This window comes from Lasioglossum baleicum, chromosome 6 (genome assembly GCF_051020765.1).
Source record: "Lasioglossum baleicum chromosome 6, iyLasBale1, whole genome shotgun sequence".
Classification (NCBI taxonomy): domain Eukaryota; kingdom Metazoa; phylum Arthropoda; class Insecta; order Hymenoptera; family Halictidae; genus Lasioglossum; species Lasioglossum baleicum.
Window position 1 is genome coordinate 9,488,631 of NC_134934.1, and position 22,753 is coordinate 9,511,383.

At 36.8% G+C, this 22,753-nt stretch overlaps 1 protein-coding gene across 3 annotated transcripts in view; it reads right to left on the reverse strand.

The window, feature by feature from the left end:
* Positions 1–22,753, reverse strand: part of Mmp2 (Matrix metalloproteinase 2) — a 187,833-nt gene that overhangs the window by 89,305 nt on the left and 75,775 nt on the right. The window contains exon 1 of one of the 3 annotated variants that reach the window (XM_076426244.1): positions 2,609–2,685. The exons of the other annotated variants lie outside the window; for them this stretch is intronic. The gene's annotated coding sequence lies outside the window, so the exon portion shown is untranslated. Of the gene's footprint in view, positions 1–2,608; positions 2,686–22,753 lie in introns of those variants that run through there. 3 annotated transcript variants of the gene reach the window in all.

The window sequence follows — 22,753 nt, forward strand, 5'->3', positions numbered from 1 at the left end:
TTATTTTTAAATACCTAAATATTTTTCTCTTGAAAATATTCTTCTCTTTCTCAAAAAATGAATGTTGGAAATACAAGAATTAAAGTTGATTGAAAAAGATTGGTGTTTACATTTTTAAAAAATTGTTTGTTCTCTTATGTAGAAGGTACAAGATCACTTCGCAAGATTTTGCCACTTATTCAATGATCTGATTAATTTCGAAACTTTCGGGAAAATTAGGAATTCCGTCAGCGCTCAAGGAAGGATATTTGGGGGCGATAATTAACTACCGCTAGGTCCTGAGATAAAATTTCTGTGTCAAATTTTCGGAATGAAAAATTTAAGACACTGTTAAGCGTACTTGCAGTTTACTACATCTCCCTCCTCCTTAGAAACTTGCGCCCCGTTTTAGTACGTACTGTATAATTTGACACTAATTAATAGACTGCGGATCTTTATGCAAAATAAAAAATGTTTGCATTGATTGAAAGACACAGGAGCGAAATAAAAATATCTTTCTTCTTTTAATTATAATTATCTGATTAAGCTGAAACCAATACACTGGTGTCTTTAAATCTTTTTAATATGTCCACTGCTTTAAATTGTGCTTACCCATTTTTGTCATAAATACATAAAATCCGCAGTCTACTAATTAAAATATCCTTCAGATAAATCAAGCTCCCTAAAAGAGTTTAAACGTTTTAAACACGATTCCTTATTTTTCATTGTAAAATAATTTACGTACATCATCAGCAATGATTTGTCCTACCATCACATTTCGCGAATATCGAAACATTTCTCATTGTCAAAATGTGTGATCAATTGAAACACGGCACCCCTAGGCACCTGATTAATTATTAATTAAGGAAGACACATGCACTTGATCAAAATTACATTTATCATAAATCAACTGCGCATGTTCGCGTATCGATGCTATAGGTGTGTGCGAATATTCAGATTTACAACTCGGCAATTTGGCAATAGTTCTACGTATAATGAATGGTTGAACTTTATTATGATTTTCCCAGTTACGTAATTTTAAAAATATTTGAATTGAAGTATTGGAAATAGTTAACGAAATACTTTTGGTTGTATGAAATAATATTTCGAAATTGATTTGACGTCACAGAAATAAATGCATGTATTGGAAATAGTTATTTATGTTGTTAGAAAATTATTAATTGAAATAGTATTTTCTCAAGATTTAGTGGAGATAATTATTTCAAACAGTATTTCATGTGTCTAAATGTCTAATAATAATCATTTGAAATTCTATTTCTTACGATTAATATTTATCATTTTTATATTATTACAAAAATAACAAATTTTAGAAGATCCTTTACATAAGTCGCTAGACTATTATTGTTGAAATAACACTAAAGTGTTTCATTTCACGCAGTATAAAAAAAATATTTATTTCAATTAAGTATTTCATGTTCATATTGTAAAATATATTTTTTAAATACTTATTATATAATATATTTGCAAAATCAATCAAGCATTTCATTTAATACAGAAATAAATTACTATTTCAAACGAACACATATGTGAATATGTATTTACAAATATTTGTATTTCCTAGTTGAAATATTTTTACCTATTTTAAATAGAGCCCTCTGAGAGTAATTAATCAACTTCCGGTCGACTATAATTTTCGAGCTAAGTTCTCTAAAACCCGATGAATTTATAACGTAAAATAACGAAACTTTGTCAGTCATTATCTGTTTATCGTGGAGTACGCTGGTGCAAGAACTTAAGAGAGTGTTCCGATCCCTAGGGAATTCTTTTCTAGTTTAAAAACTCTCGTAAAGGGCGTCCAAACATTTTCTTCTTGAAAAAAGATTTATCTGAAAACAGTCCGAACCGACTTCTAAATATTTCATAAATAAACCTACTGTTACACTTTTTCCAATATTATATAATAACTAAATAGACAGTGGATCTTTACGCATTTATAAGAAAATTGAGTAGACGAAATACAAAATTGCTGAAAAATGTTAAAAATTGAAGACGTCAATATACGATATTTCCTCTATTAAAATCATCAAGGGAAGAGACAACATTCAATCTAGTTTCTATTTCTTGCAATCGAAGCAGACAATATCTATTTTGCTTAAATAAATGCATGAATAATAAAGATCCGCAGATTAATAATAACATAATAACAACAATGCGTCCCATAACCGTTTGAATCTTAAAAATGAAATGAACAAACAAAAGAAGGTCTGCGAGGATTTATTCTCTATTTGTAAAGGTCAGTTTCATGTAAACACTAGCTCAATGTAAACACACGGCAGTGAGCACGAATATAGTAAGTACGAACTCCAGAAAACATCTAGTGCGCGACACAAGCGTACAAAAAGTTAGTTCGAAGTTTTCGGAAAGATGAGGTTATGTGTCAGCCACAAAAACCGAACAAAAATATTCATATATTCACTCTGAACGTAGTTCCGGACCCGACTGTATTGTTTCGTTCGCACATTTCTCTCCGCGTTGTTTTCTGTTTTTATAATCAGCCGGGAAAAGTTACGAGTTTCGATTCGGTTTGAAACCGTCACGACAGAGAGCACGGCAATTCAACTGGAAACGCGTTTAGCACGCCGTGATTGAAATTCGTTGAAAAACTTGCCGTTTCCAGTCGATAGTCCCGGCGGTGATCCATGCCGCAAGTTAGGTGTCCGCGGTGTGTGCACAATGTTCGCAATGCAAGCAGGGGTACAACTCACTGGCAGTAACGTGAATGAAGGGTAGTTCTAAACCGAGCGGACGTGCAAGGACGTACGCAAGGCAAGACGCGGCGAAACACTGAGGCGACGGGCGAAACCAGATCAGATCGTCCGTCTCTACGCTCTGACCAATGTCGCCGGCCGTGGTGGGGGTGGAGTCTCGCGCATGCGTGTAGCGCTCTCGCAAGGGGGTTACCCAATCGTAACACGGCGATTTTAATAAAATTTTGATATGATATAGAACTCAAAAAAATATTTTACACGTATTTTTTTTATAGTTGCCGACATTCATGTCGAGGGGGTGAAAACAGCTCTCGAAGTTGGGGTGGAAAATCCATTTTATCGAATATCTCCGAAAGTATTAGGCCTAGACAAAAATCTCAAAATCCGATTTGTGTGTCTTCGAATGGCGAATCTTTTCGTGTAAACTGATAAAAAAGAATAATCGTTTTGCAACATTTCTGGATAAACATTCCAATTTTTTCGTGAAAATTACATTCCAATTGCAATAATTCAATTTTGCAGGGTGTTTATTTTAACTCGAGCACCTAAATTATCTTCGCTCTTCTATTGAAAGTAAGAAAAAATGATTAAATATAATGTACATGTGATTCTAAGGCGTGATTTGGGTAAAAAAGAATTTTATTTCAAAAATTGTGCATTAGCAGACTGCGGATCTTTATGAAAAATAAAATTCTTGTACTTTCATCAATTGCAAGCTCTCTCTGTAGGAGCTAAATAAAAATTTATTTTCGTCATTACTTTTATATGTTAAAAATAGTATATCGGTATTGTTAAACTCTTTTAATCTTTTTTCTGTTTTGAATCACACCTACTCATTTTTGTCACAAATGTATAAAACGCGCAGTCTATTCATTAGATAAAACTATGCTAATTTTCAGTCAATTTTGTCATGTGTAATTTATGTACATCCTACGTGTAGAAACTTTTACTTACACCGCTGATGGTAGTAAGAAATCCGTGGTATGATTTTTCCAAACATTGTTTAACAGGAATGGTAATTATTTTTTCTCGGCGCACAGGTTCGATCAATTTTCTACACTAAATGAATATAGCTTGAGAAAAAATAATTACCATTCTTTCAAATAGTGCGATCGCTAAAAATACCTCCTTTATATTGTTTAACAGGTTTCAAACTTCGTCGAGTGTGTAATTCTGTGTAAGTTGCTTAAAATGTTCCTCGTTATATTCGTTTTCTCTTAAGCGTGGCGGAAAAGGCAGCATTAATGTTGTAGAACTTTCGCAAGCAGAATTATTCCTCTCGGCATTCCGCTTTCTTTCGGTCTTTACCGCAGCTGGAAGAATTATGCTGGCATATTTTTAACAGGATATGCATGGCTTCGGCACCTAATATGCTATTCATGAAACAGCCAGCAGCAGAGGTTCTGATTATCCTTAAATCATTAACAATTTACGGACCGGAGAGGAGAAACGCGAGATTTTTCTCATTCGCAACGCATTCGCGGGCGGGATTTTTCACAAATATCGTACAGACGTCTTTCACATATAGCGAAACATTACTGTACTGACAATTTATTCATCGGAAATCAGAGTGGCGTCACAATTCAAAGGGAATTTGGTAGAACTTCGGCTATCCGAGTAACGTTTTCAGTTGACCTCGTATTCCATGGCTTACCACTTTATCTTGTGTCTCCAATTGTGTCAAAGTTCTCGAATTTGGCAACCGAGTTGCGAATCGCCCTCGAAAAGGTTCAGTTCTCGAATTAAAAGTTTTCATCGAGTTGCTATTCTATGTCGAATAAATTGTCGCAATTTATTATCGGGCTGGGGTTAATTATGTGATGCTCCAGTTGAATTTTGTAGGGCACTGACACTGTTTGCAGGATCAGTTTAAACGTATCAAATTATCTGCAAAATGATTCTAAAAAGAATAACATAAAAATTCTGCGGAAATAATATTTGGGCAAACGTAATTTATTGTCAGACAATATAATTTTAATTCATTAAAACACCGAGTCGTCGAAGTAACCTCAACATTGTTTTCTTCTTTGCAATAAAACTGAAAATTCCATTTCAATTGTATCTAACAAAATAAATTTTAGAAATGAGATAACATATATGTAGTAAAATAAAAAAATATATACACAAGTAACAAAATTGCTGTGTTTTACTTAATAAATTTTAATAAAAGAAAAAATAATAGTTAGAAACCTTCTCCAATGGCAGGACGTGATTAATAGCTTCTGCATGTTTCTGCAAATTCACGCAGGCTTATTTAATTAGGCACCAGTTAATGAGAAATCTCATGCTTCCAACGAGGGCTCGGACATGTTACAGCAAACAGAAAAAAAAGCTAATTGAATTTCATTAATGCGTTTACTTTACACATTTGCTGATGCTGCAAAAATGCAAACATTCATCTGAATTCACTTTATATTCTGCAAAAAGAGAAAGACATAGTAAGACGTCAATAAAAACTTTTTTGTTCAAGTACTAAATTTGCAAAGACTGATTTTGACAAGTTAGTTCACATACTACTAGCTCTCACCAGTCACAAAAATGTATTTTTCTGTTGAATTTATCCTACTTTTTAAATGACAAAACTAGCAAGAAAGAATGAATTCTGTCAATTTTCAAGATAAATAATTTATTTTGGTACGGGCGATACACCGAACATGATGACCAAGAATCATTTTGACTTGTTTGTTTTATCCTGGGATTTTTAAACAATTTATTTATTGGGCGAGATATACATCCAAGAGACAAGTATAAAAAAGCTGCATAAAAAATTGTTGTATATGACGAAAGATCAGCTAAATCAATTACAAACAAAAAAAAGAAATTGTGACGTAAAACGTGTTTGCCATCAGTTTGAAAAAAAATTCGTAAAAATTGTTAAATTTTGCAGCGTTTAAACGAAACTGCCCTCTCAATTAAATAAGGAAAAGCTCGGTAAGGTGCTGAATAGATCGAAGGAAATGATCCGCGATATTCTTCGAGGTTCATCGGCGTGCGTAAGCCTCGGTGCAACGCGCAACGGTGAATTTAGCCCGTTTTTATTTTTTGGCACAAAGAGCCCGGCCAACAGCAGGGGTGAATAAGAGAGCCTATTGTTTTCAGTTCGATGGTACACGTCGACCACTTGAGACACCCGGTATATTAGAGCGGGCGTCCTGTGAGGGGCGTCTCTCTGACTATCGCCTATAATTGTTCCTTATCAAAAGGGAACGAAACGGGCGTCGACCATATGCGAGCCGCAACACGCAACCATTAAAAGCCACCACGATTTCGAATATTGTGCTGCTGCCCAATCTATGACACTCTCTGCTCCCGTTTCACTGATTTCCGAAAGCGCAGGGATTCGCGTCAATTTAAGGAGCTATTCTGCGTTTTTTGAATGCCATCTTCTTATCAATTTTCACGATACTTTCAGCGGAACCATTAACTTTTCTGCATTGGGATTTTACACGCGCACTCGTGGGAATTTGAGATGCGTAAATTAGTTTTTCGAAGCAACCTCGTTTATCCGAACCAGTGAATGACAGATCTCGAAAAGACAGTGTTCAAGAAAAGATTAAAGATCACTCGAACAATAGGTTTTATTAACATGAACTGCTATGTTTATAATTACTTGATAAGTAATTTGAAAACTGTTCGATTATTTATCTGGATCACCTCAGTCCCAATTAGATCGGATAATAGAGATTCTACCGTACTAAATTTTTAAATGTTTTCGGCGCAACGGTTCGATCGTTTATTACGAATTATAAAGCAACTTTGCTAATTGTTAAACGAAATCAACGTTTCGATCCTAGTTTGGATCTTTTTCAAGATTTATTTGAATAAACGATGGTAATAAACGATCGAACCGTTGCGCCGAAAGCATTTAAAAATTTATTACCAGCAAATACGATCGATAGAAGAAACATATTCTACTGTACTTTCGAAAATCAAAACTGGTAAATAAACTTTGTCATGTCTTAAACTTAGTAATCGATTGTCGCTTCGTTGTTTAAAAGACCAAGGCAGTCAAATGTCTGAAGGACGAAGTCGAATGGTTCAGTGGTATTTTTGTTTTTATGTGATTTTTTCAGAAATATCAAGGTCACCTTCATTTTTCTTAAATGGAATGAGCTATTTTTTAATCTACCGTTAAACTACTTAATTAATGCACGTGAAGTATTTCACACTACAATAATAACACATGTATTTTCGTGAACGCATTCCTGAACGATCCGAAATGCAGTATTTTATCCACAACGTTTAAGCGAACAATAAATACCGATTGTTTGGGTCAGCAAATAAATTCGCAATGACAACAGGAATTTCACCCAGTGAATGAAGTGAGAAATCACGTCCGATATATTCGAAGCGTGTGGAAACAAAGGTATGTACGGTGATGTAAATAAAATCGGCGTACAGTTGTACCTGCGTCGATCTGAGTAAATGATTGATATATTAATAACGATTATAAATTGCAGGTCATTCTGCAACATTTTCTCAACAGAAATTGTTTTCTCCCTTAATAATCTTAATGAGCTGAAAGTGTAATAAAACAGCATTTTTACATTCATCTTTCCTTTAATCAACAATTTCCAGCGAATTATTAAATTATTATATGTATTCATTAGTGTTCTATTCATATCTATTCATAAGTGTTCATGAATTAAAAAATTGCCTGCGTATTTATTATATTAATTATATTTATTATATGAACACCAACAACTTAAAAAGGACACACTTCACTTTAACAGATACTACGTTGTAAGTTTGTTTAATTAATAACACGTAATATTAAAAAAAGAAAAAATAAAGAAGATCTATAGCATGTGTGATCTAATTGTTAGAACTACTTGCACAAAAATTGACATATATGTAGATTAAAACAATGAATTTTGAAATAAAACCCTACTTACACCGAAGACATTTTTAAAAAAATTTGTCAACACTGTAGGCAACACTGTCTGTCATATTAGTGGACTGAGAATGTTTATGCAAAATAAAAATGGTCTGTATTAATTGCAAGACACAGGAAGTCTAAAAGAAGCCAACAGGAATTTTTAATAAATAATTTTAAATGAATTAGTAAAATCCGCAGTTTACTCGTTAAAAATAAACTAATACCTTGACCACCAATTTGTATTATAAAATAACACAATCGATCCAAATTGTTGCTGTGTTATCCGCGAAAGCAGTGTTCGATACGCGCTTACGAGAACGCACTAAATGATAATAGCGTAACAAAAACGCGTGTGTAGGGAACAGAAACGAGGTGAATCAGCGAATCGAATTATTTCTATTTACTTTCCCCGGAAACGCGCGGAGTGGGACTTTTCGTTTCTCAATTTCCTGAATTCTAAGATGGAAATCAGATGGAAACGGGCTTTCCCTTTGACAATCCGTTTTCCCTGGATCAATACAGTCGTGATCTCAAGATTTAGCGAAATCGTTCCCCTCCGGTATTTGCCGGGAAGAGACTTCATAACGGAGTTTTCGCGAACCGGAAAATGTGGGGTAGAAGACGTTGCAGTGGAGCCGCAGCCTTTTCGTAGGAATCTCCTTGACAGCATTTTTCGATGATGCGAGAAGTGCAAGTCTTCCCAGGCAGTCCTTTACAGAGCTCCCCTTTATGACATTGCTACGACTAGCCCACGGAGGAAATTCATTTTGTTGCAACTCCTGTGAGAAATATTGTCTTCAACGAAACAAACCCTCCGATGTGCAACACCGCCATCTCAATTTTCTCAGATCCCTAGCATCTCCAAAGGGGGTGGACACTCGTTTCCAGGATTGCGGGGGTGCGGGATGCGCCTTCTCATTTCTCGATAATGTAATAAAGATGGGGTTTTTCAGTAGTTAAAAATGAAACGGTAAAATGAAAGGGAGTCGCGTAAAATTTTTGCTGCTTCCGCGAATCGTCTACGCGCGTATCCTCAGCCAATAAAGCTGCAACTGACACGTTTTACTTTTGTCTAATATCGCCGTAGCGATACTATCAAACAAGGTTACAAAACTCTGCTGCTGAGTAGGGGACGGACACGTATTTCTTTTATCGTCAGAGACTCGAGAGTTTAAGGGGTGAAACCGCCCTAACAAAATTGACAGCCATGAAACTACGGCGGAAACTGCTGGAGATAAAGACGCAGCGAAACTGTATGGTTATCCGTGATGATGATGGTAAAGATAATCTAGGAAAAAGTAGAAAAGTTGTTACTCTTTATGTTTTCTCTTTATATTGTCTAGGCTCTGCGGAACAGAAGCCAAACAAAAATGTATGTATTTCCTGTATTAATAAGTTTAATAATTACTGGACTGTGGATTTTATGCATTTATGACAAAAACGGGCACGTCATCTACCATATCATCCCAGTAGCCTCATCTCCCACACGTTCCTTAGCTACATCGTTCTTCTTCTTCCTATTAGTCCGTAGTTTTTGAAATTCTTCTTCGGAGAGATGTAATAATTCTCCAGTGGTTGTTAAAACGTTATCGTGTCCTGTTTTCAAATGACGTTTGTAAGTATTTCTGGTCTTAAAGAGTAGTTTTGGTAATATAATCACATTGGTGATTTCTACAATGCGGATTTTATGCGTTTTTGACAAAAACGGGCACGTCATCTCCCACATCATCCCAGTACCCTCATCCACCACACGTTCCTTAGCTACATTGTTCATCTTCTTTTTATTAGTCCGTACTTTTTGAAATTCTTCTTCAGAGAGACGTAATAATTCTCCAGTGGTTGTTAAAACGTTACCGTGTCTTGTTTTCAAATGACGTTTGTAAGTATTTCTGGTCTTAAAGAGTAATTTTGGTAATATAATCACATTGGTGATTTCTACAATGCGGATTTTATGCTTTTATGGCAAGAATGGGTAAGCACGATTTAAAGCAGTGAACGAATTAAGATTTAAGGGCATCTGTGTATTAATTTCAGCTGAATAAGACGATTAAAGGAAGAAAGAAATTTCTATTTGGCTGCTGCGTCTTGCAATCAATGCAAACATCTTTTATTTTGCATAAAGATCCGCTGTCTATTTATTACAGTAATTTAAAGAAACAAATTTGTAGGAAAACTTGATTTGCAACAGGGTGACTACGATATCTATACTTATTTTAATAGGATGAGCATCGGTCACTAAATTGTAGCTTTTCCCGGGGAAAAAATCCTTTCGCCGAGACAAATCGCTCGCCAATGAGGAATCTCGAAGCTGCGCAGGGCTGAGATAAAGCGGGGCCGCGGCGGAGTAACGGAAATCTTTAAAAGAAATTGCAATGGATTAAGCGTCGCCTTAATTAATCTTACTTCATCCCACCTACTTTTCCTCTTGGCCGTCTCTTTGCTCTATTAAGAGGGCCGACCTACATCGCAACCCCGGTGCAATTGCAACAGAGGCCTCGTTGTACGTGGCTACAGGGCCTCTTTCAAAACCTTCAACCTACACCTGGTCTCGAGTGCCCTCGAACTAGGAACCGCGCGAGCATAATGCACCGCGGTGTGTTTCGTTCCGCACAGACCTAAACCCGGTGCTGGTTGCGACACGCGACGTGACGCGAGCTCGTGCTATATGTATACCCGTTCATCTCACCTTTTCTTCGTAATTATATCGCCGCTAGATGCGCACTTATCGTTCTCTCGACGCCGACTGAAATGCGTTTGTCCTCGAGCATTTTTATGAACGACTTACACCGCAGACTTTCAAAGAACTTATAACGAACCCGTTGATTCCGTGACGCGTTCACGGCCGCTCGTTTTAGCGGAAAATTTATCACCTGCCGCTTTCTGAAAACCATTATGCGCGCGATGCACGGGCACAGGCGTTACTGTTGCTCGGACAATGCTTATTTTCTGCGAGAAGTTTCTTCCTTTCCGTGAGTAGAAAACGTCAGTCAAAGTTTTTTAACAGCTCTTCGCCGATCCGAAGGTGTAGAACAGGCCTGGCCAACCGAAATGGCTTCACGGGCCACTTTGATCACGTGTAACGTTACAGCGGGCCGTAATTTATCGCGTGATATACCACTCCTCAAAAGAATTTTGCAAAATCGTGAAAAAATCTACGGGAAATTATATATAGCATGTTAAAAAAAAATTGTTTTCCGCGCGTGGTAGTGGAGAAACCAGATTTTCTTGAAATTGTGCAAAAAACTGTGCGCCCAGGAGAAAAATTAAGGGCCGATTCGGAATCAACGAAGAATAGTCTATAAGAACCCCACCCAACGGTAACTGCGAAACATGAGAAAAGTTGAAATTTGTTGGACAGTGAAATTAACAAAACAGAAAAACTGTTCCGCAGTGTTTTAATGTTTAATAACTAGAGCGGAGCAACTGGTTGTCGCGGACAGGGACATTTACCTTGCAGAATAAGTGTCGGAGGGACAAATTGCCGGTCCCGTGGAATCGAAACAGTAGCATCTGTTGTTAGGAACGGTCTTTACATTCGCATCACGCAGCTCGGCGAAGATAAGACGGCCGTATCTGGCCGGAGAAACGAACGATTCTCATTTTAATTGGTTTTGGCTGGCCGCAGAAAGGGTTCGCGAATAAATGACGTCGGTTCCGCCCGATACGGAACCGTGGGGCTGAACATTTTCAGTTTGTGACGGGTCACGCGGCAAAGTTAATAAATCATTCGTCGGAGGAGAGACACCCTGAAACCCGTACCGAGGTACAAGGTACGACAGAGGGAAGGAAGAGTGGAATTTATCGCGTTCTAGGATCGTTCTCGGAAAGTCAAATGATGTAGACTCGCGTGTATCTTTCGCGGACGGGGAGGAGTTATGTGCTTGAGACGCTCGGTTATATTCTGACTTCGGCCATCTCTCCTTTCACGGAAGAAAGGGATATTAAAATTAAAATGTGGCATCGGACTATCGGCCTGATAGCTCTTGCGGTTCTTGACACACTGCCATTAAGAGAGAGAGAGAGCCATAGTCGGCAACATTCATGTAGGTAATCTTTTCGGAGGCGGCGCGAAAGTGAAAAATTTTCCAAATGACAGATTTTGCTGATTATGATTTCATTGGAATATGGACTTGGAAATCAGTAGCATTAATATGTGAAAGCATGTAGAAGAATTTAAGGATTTTCGTAATTTCCAGTGTCGAAAATTTTCAATTTTGCGCCGCCTCCGAAAAGATTGTATTGTATTTAAGTTCGCGTGTATTCACATCAATTAAATGGAAATTATTTCATACTTTTTAGTGCGTTTTTTTTGAAGTCGGTTTAATTTATTTTTATAAAATTTTGTTTTGCTTGATAAGGTTACAAGTAATATGTTTGTAGTATGTACATGGAACGTGTATCGTGTGCGCAGGCATTGCATCGACAAGCGCTGTATGCACTTCGTTGTGCTTGAAACAGATGTTATGTTTGCCGAACAATTTTGAGAATACTTCAGCAGTGCTAGAAAATGTAAACTCCAGTGGGCGGATGGTGCAGAGCGTGCTGCTCTTCACTTTGACGAGTTAATTTTTAATTAACAGTTGACGCGGCGCCCAGCACGAATTTTCAAACTGGTGTTCCACGCAATCGTTAAACGAAAATCATCGAACTGCATACAATACTGATAACACATTCTTCCAAATAACGTTCTGTTCAGATAATTCGTGATTAATTTAGTGTAAACTTTTTACTTATAACTAGTTAATATTTAATAATCAATTTTTAAATGTTTTCGGCGCAACGATTCGATCGTTTATTACGAATTATAGTTTTGTTTTTCCAAAATTACTATAACACATTTAATTTACAGACGCGATTCAAATAAATCTTGAAAAAGATGCAAACTAGGATCGAAACGTTGATTTTGTTTGTTAATTAGCAAAGTTGCTTTATAATTCGTAATAAACGATCGAACCGTTGCGCCGAAAACATTTAAAAATTTATTATCAGCAAATATGATCGATAGAAGAAACATATTTAATATTTAATATCTTAAAAAATGCTTCGTTCAATTTGAAATTGGCCAACAAAAGAAATTGCGCAGCGATTGATGATGAAAGTGGTGCAAGTCCACAGGTTCACTATGATGTTAGAAAACACAATGTAGACAAAATAATGAATTTATTTTACACGGAACGAAACGAGAGAATTTCGTTTCAACAGAAAATCTACAAAACGCAATTCGAAAACGGGTCAGAAAAAAATACGGTCCATATAATAATTCAATAAAGATAAAAGATATAATAACCGTCCATCTTTGGTGATCAAAATCAAATTAACTTATCTCTCAACAGTTTCAAACACATGTTCCTATCACGCGGAAAATGTCGCATGTCGATTCCAGTTCTCGTTACGCGAGTCGCGCGTGGCTCGATAACGATGTCGTGATTAAATAAACAGAGGCCACGGCGAATTTCCTAATTTTTTCCGCTGATAGAAAACGGTGATCGAAATTTCAAGGCCGATTGAAATACCGAGAGAACCTTAATGCTCGGCACCGTTATCGCTTTACCGACCGTGGAAACGATTTCCGTGAAAGCATCCCCCGTTCCAGGGGTGGAAAATGATTTCCGTTCGTGAGTCTTGGCACGGGAGGTCGAACTTTCGGGGGAAAATAAGACACACAACCGCCACTGCCAAGATAAACACGTTCAAAGATGGATGCTAGTCATCATGCTGGCGGAAAAGGGGAACCCATGAAACTTTCACCGCGCAGAAGAAATTTAAAGTGTATCTGATTGCTTGATACGCGACTTTCGTAATGCATTTCTATCGGTTCGACCACAACCGTGGTTAAAAGCGAACATTTTTAATGAGTTTCGATGAAGTGATAATAAACACGACCTTGAGGTCGTAAGGCTTTGTTGAAATGGAATCGACACGCGTTATATTCAATGTTTATTGAGTATTTAATTCTTAGATCACATGATTTGACACAATTGGTCACTTAACAATGACCGGCTTAATCTTCTTATTCACTTTCACAATGTTTGCATGTGAAATAATCTTCAGGTGTTGCATTTCATGGAATTCGTGAGAGATTACTTTTTTAAATAACTTGAATGAGTTGAAAATAATACAAGAACATAATCTCTTTACTATATCAAATTGTATCCACCGATTTTTATCATAAATGCATAAAATCCACAAACTCGAAAAGATTCGAAAGGAAACTCGAAAGGAAACTCAGCATTAGTCAATAGACGTGGTGTAATATTGCTGTACGATAATGCTCGGCCACATATTGCGAAAGAAACAGTAAAAACATTAGCAGAGTTGAAGAGTGTGAAGTTCTTCCTCACCCTCCTTATTCGCCTGACCAGTCACCTACTGGTTACCATTTTTTCAAGCACCTAGATGTGGCTTTTTGAATGGAAAAATATTCAACGAAGAACTTGCTGTAAAAACTGCATTTGATGAATTGATTGCCTCACGTTTATTAGATTCCTACCAGAAAAGCATTGAGGCACTTGTATCACGGTGGAAGAAGTGCATTGATGTCGATGGTAAGCTTGTAAAATAATAGTTTATGTTAAAGATTCAAAACGGCCATTTCATTTGCAACAACCTAATGGTTATGACTAACTAATCAAAAAGTTTTAACTAATGACTATTTTGCTGTGACGAACAATCAATCAGACTATTAGTAATTTTTAATTACAAGTATTAGTTGATTTGTGGCCTACCTGCTCGAGGAGCATCGATCGCGGTCAGGGTAACACGAGGAATAGCAAAAGAGGCCAACTGGCGAAAAGCGAGAAAGTGATAAACCGCCCTGACGAGACAAGAAATATCGCTCCGGGGGCAGGGAACCCTTCTCGACGATCTCTGACGGAAGCAGCACTCAGAAATCCATCGAAGGATCGCGAGATCCAAAACAGGAAATCCGAGAGCGGCAAAAAGTTTCGCCGTGTTTTAGAACCAGCCAATGACGTACGTACTGTAACACCGATGCTCCCTGTCTGCAGTATTTCCACGAGAAACGAAGGTGACAGTTCATTTTTCAACGCGTCGGCTACTGGGTCATCCGTGCATGGATCACGCAATTATTTGACCAAATTGAAACATTTTGTTGGAAAAAGTGCGCTGGTGGAAATTTAGATTTAGCAATTCAGGATTAATTTGAGTCAAATTAAATGATTCAAAATGATTAAATTCAAATGAAATGGTTTTTACAATTGACTGATTATAAAAATGGTGTAAGTCCATTTACAACTCGTAAATATACAGGGTGTCTCAAAATTAGGTCCGGAGCCGAAAATGGGAGGTTCCTGAGATCATTTCAAGCGACATTTTCCTTTGAAAAAATGTCGTCCGCGGCTTCGTTAACGAGTTATTAACGAAAAACACGGACCAATCAGAGCGCGAGCTAGACGCGTGCAGCCCGGCGCGCCGGCAGCCGAGTGTCGGTGGCACGCCGCGATGTCGTAACGAACAAAAGTTTCTCGATGATGTGAATCCTCGCCAATTTCGACAAGCTTTGGATATGTTGTCAATACCATGGTTCTGAACAACATTTTCCTTCACAGTTTCTGTCGATCGGCTTTAGTTTACGACATTATTGTAAAAATTTGTAATTGTAAATCGATCGATGTACTATTTCCTATCCGATTTCGATAATATTTGGATATGTTGTCAAGACCATGATTCTGAACAACATTTCCCTTAACGGTTTCTGTCGATCGGCTCTAGTTTACGATATTATTGTAAAAATTTGTAATTGTAAATCGATCGATGTACTATTTCCTATCCGATTTCGATAATATCTGGATATGTTGTCAAGACCATGATTCTGAACAACATTTCCCTTGACGGTTTTTGTCGGTCGGCTTTAGTTTACGATATTATTGTAAAAATTTGTAATTGTAAATCGATCGATGTACTATTTCCTATCCGATTTCGATAATATTTGGATATGTTGTCAAGACCATGATTCTGAACAACATTTCCCTTGACGGTTTTTGTCGGTCGGCTTTAGTTTACGATATTATTGTATAAATTTGTAATTGTAAATCGATCGATGTACTATTTCCTATCCGATTTCGATAATATTTGGATATGTTGTCAAGACCATGATTCTGAACAACATTTCCCTTGACGGTTTTTGTCGGTCGGCTTTAGTTTACGATATTATTGTAAAAATTTGTAATTGTAAATCGATCGATGTACATACTATCTCCTCGCCGATGTCGATGAGCTTCATTTCAAAGGAAAAAGATATTTAAAACATCGAATTTATAACATATTTCAAAGTCATCGAAATCGGTGAGTACCCACATCATCGGCAACTTTACCCGAACGATAGAAGAAGCACAAACTTATTGAATTAAAAACCATTTGACTACCACATACAACCACCACACTTTTACATAATCTTCGAATCGGTGTTTTCGAGAATCATATGATTCTCGAAAAATCAATGCCATATGATTCTCGAAAAATCAATATCTCCTTGGGAACGATTTCATTTGTTTTAAACGACGCCTTCATCGAATACATTGTACGCTGGGAGAGCACAGTTTCGCGCGGCATCGCGAAGAGCATCGAACTCTTTCCGCGTCGGAGTAAGTAATTTCGTTCGATATCGATACGAGTTATAAAAGTGTGCTACGAGTTCAACAATTATGTAAAAGTGTGATGGTTATATGTGGTAGTCAAATGGATTTACGGCTGAATAAGTGAGTTTTTAATTCAATAAGTTTGTGCTTCTTCTATCGTTCGGGTAAAGTTGCCGATGATGTGGGTCCTCACCGATTTCGATGACTTTGAAATATGTTATAAATTCGATGTTTTAAATATCTTCTTCCTTTGAAATAAAGCTCATCGAAATCGGCGAGGAGATAGTATGTACATCGATCGATTTACAATTACAAATTTTTACAATAATATCGTAAACTAAAGCCGACCGACGAAAACCGTCAAGGGAAATGTTGTTCAGAATCATGGTCTTGACTACATATCCAAAGCTTATCGAAATCGGACAGGAAATAGTACATCGATCGATTTACGATTACAAATTTTTGCAATAATATCGTAAACTAAAGCCGACCGACAAAAACCGTCAAGGGAAATGTTGTTCAGAATCATGGTCTTGACAACATATCCAGATATTATCGAAATCGGATAGGAAATAGTACATCGATCGATTTACAATTACAAATTTTTACAATAATATCGTAAACTAAAGCCGATCGACAGAAACCGTCAAGGGAAATGTTGTTCAGAATCATGGTCTTGACAACATATCCAAATATTATCGAAATTGGCGAGGATTCACATCATCGAGAAACTTTTGTTCGTTACGACATCGCGGCGTGCCACCGACACTCGGCTGCCGGCGCGCCGGGCTGCACGCGTCTAGCTCGCGCTCTGATTGGTCCGTGTTTTTCGTTAATAACTCGTTAACGAAGCCGCGGACGACATTTTTTCAAAGGAAAATGTCGCTTGAAATGATCCCAGGAACTTCCCATTTTCGGCTCCGGACCTAATTTTGAGACACCCTGTATATTATTTTAGTTAAATTCGCCTAAAAAAGATTGATATAATCACATTACACATTGATAAATTAGTAGGAACATTGCTAGATTTAGCAATTCAGGATTAATTTAAGTCAAATTAAATGATTCAAAATGATTAAATTCAAATGAAATGGTTTTTACAATTGACTGATTATAAAAATGGTGTAAGTCCATTTACAACTCGTAAATATATATTATTTTAGTTAAATTCGCCTAAAAAAGATTGATATAATCACATTACACATTGATAAATTAGTAGGAACATTGCTAGATTTAGCAATTCAGGATTAATTTAAGTCAAATTAAATGATTCAAAATGATTAAATTCAAATTAAATGGTTTTTACAAGTGACTAATTATGAAAATGGTGTAAGTCCATTTACAACTCGTAAATATATATTATTTTAGTTAAATTCGCCTAAAAAAGATTGATATAATCACATTACACATTGATAAATTAGTAGAAACATTGCTAGATTTAGCAATTCAGGATTAATTTAAGTCAAATTAAATGATTCAAAATGATTAAATTCAAATTAAATGGTTTTTACAAGTGACTAATTATGAAAATGGTGTAAGTCCATTTACAGCCCGTAAATATATATTATTTTAGTTAAATTTGGGTAAAAGAGAAATGTATACGATCAAATTACATATTGATAAATTAGTAGAAATATTGCTAGATTTAACAATTCAGAATTAATTTCATTGACTTCTCTAAAAGAATATGTTGGTATTTGAGGTACTATTTCAGTGGTTGGAATCCGACCACATCCGAGGAAAATGGAAGCCGCAGAACCACCGGAATATCTTTGTCCGTGAAAAATTCAGCCACGAAGATGTCAGTGCGACCGGGAGCGCCATCGTGACGCAGCATTCAAGTATCCGCATTCTCGATTCCTTTGTCAAACTATCGTGAAAGGTTTGGTGATTTAGAAACACGCTATCGATCATGGTGACTATCAAACGTCGATCAAACCTCGCAAGCGGCCACATTTTCGCCCGCTTTTTATCGTTCAATTTTTTCAGAAATGGCACTCGAGCACGCTTTTCGCCAGTCGTGGAGAAATCGAAATTTATTTCTGCCTAAACATTAATAAACAATCATATCATACTTATCTCTAACAACAAATCTTTTTACCAGATACTAATTTACTTTGAAATATTTTCAGTTCCGAATATTGATTACTCTTTTGTTCATGAATGGTTTAAATTTTTAATTCTTCAAATAATCTCGTTGAAAGATAAAAATGTGAATATTGCAGAAAAAAAGACGACTAGAAGAATTAGTTGTTTTGTTAAAGTTTACTTAAAAATAGTAGGTGAAGCGCAAAAACACTTCAGTGATTAAATGCGGCGTTTAAATTTTATTATAATCGCCGAGTTTCATGCAACGTAATTTTTAAATATCTTTTATAACACGCAAACGATAAACACTGTTATTAACAGTAATACCGCCGACAATATTAGTTAAACGGTTGATTATATGCAGGAATAAATGAGCGCGAGAAAACGATAAAAACGAAGAAGAGAACAGAGAAGAAGGAAGAAAACGAAAAAAGTATAAAAGAACCACTTGGTGCCGAGAAAATAATGTAAAAGCACGAGTTGAATTTTTAAAAAGTCGAATGTGCGACGAGCGTAATTTGCTTGTTTATATTAATATTTACGACGTGGAGAGAGAGAGAGAGAGAGAGAGAGAGAGAGAGAGAGAGAGAGAGAGAGATGTATGGAACGGTAGACGTTTTTTCAAGTGTTTAAATGGACCATTAACTCTTTTGTGGTCACCGTATATTCAGCTATGCTTCAACGTAGTCGTGTGCGATGAAACGACTAAGGACAATTCGACTAAAGTGAAAAATGAAAAATAGCATCGAAAATATGTTGGACAAATATCACAGAATGGATGTTAATAGTATAATAACTTTTAATATTCTAAATGATCAACTTAACCCGGCGTTAGTTAGGTAGGGTCTCACAGACCCCAGAGATTTTAGATTGTTTGTAACATTGTAAAGATGTTTCATTAGTCAAGTATTTTTGAATAATAAATATTTAATCTCGTGGATCAGCGTTTTTACTCTGATAAATTGCAAGCCTCTTAAGCAATACCTAATCTTATAATTATGAAAAAAAGGTATTTATTTCTATAATTTATTATATAATATTTATTATAATTATAATAGAACTAGCTTCTGCCCGCGGCTTCGCTCGCACAGAAAACCGTTTAATGCCCTCGGAAATTGATATTGTTTCTCCATATAAAACCTTTTAACCCCCCATTCACCCCTATAGAGTTTTAATTTTATGTCATGCCGCAATCTTAGATTTCAAAACCCCTTTTCTCCCCCTTAGGGGTTCAATTTTTTAAAATGCCGAAATAGGTGTTTGATTAATTATATCAAAGAGCATTAAGACGAAGTACGAAGTAAATCCGACCACGAACAAAATATCCCTCATACAAACGTTGCAACCCCTTTTCACCCCCTTGGGGTTTGAATTTCGAAATATCCTTTCTTATCTCTTGTATAGATCATAAGGGAAACCTCTGTGCAAAATTTCAGCTTTCTAAGTCCAAGGGTTTAGCCTGGGCGTTGATAGGTGAGTCAGGACTTCGCTTTTATATATATAGATATAATTTATTATTTCGGTGGGTCTGTGAGACCCCAGAGATTTTAGATTGTTTGTAACATTGTAAAGATGTTTCATTAGTCAAGTATTTTTGAATAATAAAAATTTCATCTCGTGGATCAGCGTTTTTACTCTGATAAATTGCAAGCCTCTTAAGCAATACCTAATCTTATAATTATAAAAAAAAAGGTATTTATTTCTATAATTTATTATATAATATTTATTATATAATATTTATTATAACTATAATAGAATATAATTTATTATTTCGGTGGGTCTGTGAGACCCCAGCTTACCACTTACGATACATTTTCCCACCTTACCAACGCCGGGTTAATGGAAGTGTGTTAAAAAATGAAGTTTTGGTGTCCCATAAATGTTGTACTTTCACAAAGAGGTGATTCCTGAGTTGATTTGTTAAGGAGTTAATTATTAAAGAAAAACACAGACTTTTCGGACACCTGTATACACAGGTTCTTCCTTCAAAGTGCAAAAGTCTTGGATACATGGATGGTGTTACAATTGCGCAGCGCAGTGTATTAAAACCCACGAGAGTGAATAAAACTATCATATTTCTCGCAAATCGAGACCGAACAAGTGTCCCATTGCGGGTCGATCGTTTAATTCGGGTACATCCTGGACACATGGGAACGGGAACGCGAAAGAAAGCCCAAAAAATAAACAAAGAGCTAGGCTGAGCGAAGTAAAATTTCATAGGAAATCTCGTCGTTTCCAAACCTCCGTGGAGCTGTGTATCCTCGCGCCGGATAAACTCAAACCAACCGGAAGACAGTGGTGGGGGGGAGCAGCATGACAGCCAACCGACCGACGACTCCTTTGTTCGGAATCATGGAGATCACCGGTGGCACAATAGCGGCCAATCACGTGTCTCGATCGAGAGATGTGATCCCGGTGTGTCCTGGACACGAAACTACTTTGCACCAGGTCCTCGGGGGTTGTCCTGTCCCCCGCCAACGCCCGCGCAGCCCGATGGACTCTTTGACTCGTGTCTCCTGTCGCTTAATTGCCAGAAACAATGGAATTATTGTGACGGTCCGGGGATAAAAGGGACGGGGGGAAGGAGAGACCGGCAGAGTGTGAGCGAGACAGTTGGAGAATGAGAAAAACTGACAGGGGAAGAGGATGGGTGGGGGGGAAGGCAGTTGCGAATAAGACAAAGAGGAAAACTCAATGGGGTCGTGTCGATTTTCATCCCCGTTTTACGACCCCTTGTCCAGAGGGCTGTATCAATGGTGTGTTCGCTGCGCGTTACGTAATATGTACTATGATCTCGTTTTTATCACCATTAGACCGGGAGAGCGTGTAACCACAGTGTATTCCCGCGGGATCGACTGACGCTATTCAACCCGCTTTTGGTCATCACACATCGTGTGGCATTATTTCCTAACGCTAGCAGGCGCTAGGTTGACGAGCTCACAAGGAGAGGTCACGGTGATGGAGTCGTCGATATTAATCGAACTTTTTATGGTGAATCCAGAGCAAAAATAAGCTGGCCCATGTCCGAGTGTTTTGGACAATATGTACTTATTGTTTATGAAGATAATTAAAATTTTATTCGATGATAACCAGAAAATATCTTGATACACTCCGGGATAAACAGATAGCACATCCTCTATTTTTCCTCATTTGGTACATTAAACTGAAGAAAATGAATATTTTAATATGTCAACATATTATTCAGACATGCCTGTACGTACAGGGTCTAACAAAATTTAGTGTCTTGGTTCTGGCAGATGATTGTACGCCTTCTGATCGGTGGAGATTTGTTAAGAGAAATTTTGCTGCAAAATTGACTTTGACCTTGAAATTCAATTTGGCAATTTCTTTTAACAAATCTCCACCGATCCGCAGGTGTAAAATCATCTGCCAAAACCGTGACACTAAATTTTGTTACACCCTGTACAATGTACTGCATATCATCCACCATACTTCAATAGGATTTTCGAAATGGAAACGTAGATATTGGGGCCCATAAGCGGGACAAAATGATAGCACAAATAGCAGTTTCACATTTGTCAATTGTGCAGAAGTTACTGAAGAGCAAACATTCATTGCAAGGAGGTTACGTGTTCAAATCCTTCGTATGATTAATAATTATTTATCTGAGAAAATTTTATAATTCCAGTATGAGATAATACGAAGCATAAATTCGAAATTTGAAATTGGACAACTGAATGACGAACCGTTGCCAGCTAATTACGAACGAACTCGCTTGTCACGTGAGAGTCCTAAATAAAAAGTGTACGAAGACAAATGAAGGCAGTTGTCTTCACCAGAGTTTACGTCTCCTAATTACGAGACTGAATGGTGTATCGTTACCGAAATTTTCAGCGACGAATTACAAGAAAATATACGTACGTTTGGTGTGCGTACATGTAAATCACTATTAAATATTACACATCATTTTTACCAGTTTTGATCGTTTATAATTCGTAAACCAATTAACCAATTCTCAATGAAATTTTCCGAGCATATATAATTCATACCAGTTGACAAAATCCATTTTTTAAATTTTCGTTATTGGGCCAGATAAAGAGGTTGTAAAAATCAATGTTTAGTATTGTTTTTCACAATTCCCCGACCAAATGCATTTTTTGAACTTATTTATTAGACGTCATTTACTAAACTAATTCCTCTAGCTTTACAGAGAAATTGAAGTCGTTTGGCCCATTCATAAAAAAGTTGTTCTGATTTAAAGTGTGTGGAATCAGTTATGCTCCTTACGTCTTTACTTTCTTAAAAGAGCATCCACTAATTATAATTAGGCTGCGAATCTTCATGGGAAATAAAAAATGTCCGCATTGATTGCAGGACACAGGAGCCAAATAAAAACTATATTCTTCATTTAATAATTGCCCTACTAAAAGTTGAAACTGATACATAGATGTCCTTAAATATTTTCAACACGTCCACTGTTTCAAATTGTACGTGCCCATTTTCGTCATAAATGCACAAAC